The sequence below is a fragment of the Hemiscyllium ocellatum genome, chromosome 12 (genome assembly GCF_020745735.1).
Source record: "Hemiscyllium ocellatum isolate sHemOce1 chromosome 12, sHemOce1.pat.X.cur, whole genome shotgun sequence".
Lineage (NCBI taxonomy): Eukaryota > Metazoa > Chordata > Chondrichthyes > Orectolobiformes > Hemiscylliidae > Hemiscyllium > Hemiscyllium ocellatum.
In genome coordinates, this window is record NC_083412.1 from 4,336,740 (window position 1) to 4,338,547 (window position 1,808).

At 47.4% G+C, this 1,808-nt stretch overlaps 1 non-coding gene across 1 annotated transcript; it reads left to right on the forward strand.

Moving 5' to 3' along the window:
* The first annotated feature begins 968 nt into the window (after positions 1–968).
* On the forward strand, positions 969–1,040 carry trnah-gug (transfer RNA histidin (anticodon GUG)). Its single transcript has one exon. It is a non-coding gene; the product is annotated as a tRNA-His (tRNA).
* Positions 1,041–1,808: the final 768 nt, after the last annotated feature.

Consider the following 1,808-nt stretch of genomic DNA (forward strand, 5'->3'; position numbering starts at 1 on the left):
CACTCATTGGATTAAGATCCTTTTCAATCTTAGATAATCTTCCTCACTGTCTACAATTCTGGCGTCGCCTGCAAACCTACGAAGCACGCCTGCTGTGAGTTCCCCTGTTTTCACATGTAGATCAATGATACATATTTACTTGTAGTGGCTGTGATTTAGCAGTGTGCAGATCATACAACGGTTAGTCATGTAATTAACCATGAGGAAGAAAGCCGCAGATTGCAGGGAGATATCAAACAATTGGAAAGAAAAATGGTGAATGCCATTCATTCCAGGGAAGTGGGCGATCGTGAAGCAGAATCAAACTTAAACCAGCCACCCACGCTCCAGTTGTGGCACTCAGCTGTCTCAGCAAGATGCACTGTAGATTGCTATGTCATTATAAACAGGAACAAACTTCCCCTTCTGCCCGCTGCCTCCACCCCCCCCCCCCCCCCCCCCCCCGCCCCCTTGACCAGGAGCACTCCCAACCTCGGAATTACTTGTGCCTCTAAACTGTCATACAAATACCGTGCATTCACCGGTTGTATCACTGGAGCCCTTGAGTATCTCTGCGACCTTATTCCCATCCCGACTTCCGGATGGATCTTCGCGACTGCGCCACTCAGTTCCTCGGATTCTGGGGCTGGGAACTGGGACTCTGTGGCAGCAGTGGTTACTGCCTTGTGTGGGGAAACCCTTGAAGGAGCCGATGTTAAACTGCATTGCTACCGAAGCAAACATTTCAACAAAAGCTGCACTGTCCCGAATCTTTGATGTTTTGGAGAAATCTATTTGTCTCAGCATTCAGCACATTAATGATGGAATCACCACAGCCTCCGGGGGGCACCGATGTTAAACCGTCAGCCCATTCTGAGTTCCCACATATCTGCCACTGTTCACTAAGCACTGATAGTGTGCATTTGGTGTTCTGCCTAATATTTCTTATGCTCCTGTACTGGTGCTGTTGGTGTGCTTGCATGTGGGATGCCGTGATCGTATAGTGGTTAGTACTCTGCGTTGTGGCCGCAGCAACCTCGGTTCGAATCCGAGTCACGGCAGTAATTGCTCTATCTGCTCCAGCTTTTGTGAAACACGAAGGAATCAGTTGTTTCAACATGGTCATTTTCTCCAAGGTGATGACTTTTTTTTCCTTCAACTTTTGCTCGCTCACATCTCTGTTTTATATATCAGAATTCAAATCCACCCGTTCTCAGAGATTTCTCTCCCTCCTACGATCACTAACTGAACTTTCCGTCCCACACGCCCGTTTCATTAATTTGGAGACGCCGGTGTTGGACAATGTTGTGCAAACTTAAAAATCACACAACACTAGGTTAGAGTCTACTAGGTTTAAATGAGCACGTGCTTTCTGATCTATGCTCTTTCATCATGTGGTTGTGGAGTCATTTCCTATTTCCTTAAGGCACTGCAGAATCTAACACTGACTCTCACATTGATACCATTCAGTCTGTGCTGCTGCGGTCACTTGTTGCTCGGTGAACGTGCCCCACCCCCACGATCGGGACATGAAGACCAGTTGATCCATTTGGTTAGCAGTGTTGTGAGATCAATACTCATGCAGCAGCTTTTACTGACGTGGACCAGAGATTATTTGTGATGCCAAAACATATAAGACTATGGGTAAAAAGTGAGGTCTGCAGATGCTGGAGATCAGAGCTGAAAATGTGTTGCTGGTTAAAGCGCAGCAGGTCAGGCAGCATCCAAGGAACAGGAAATTCGACGTTTCGGGCCAGATCATTTCCTGATGAAAGGCTCTGGCCCGAAACGTCGAATTTCCTGTTCCTTGGATGCTGCCTGACCTGCTG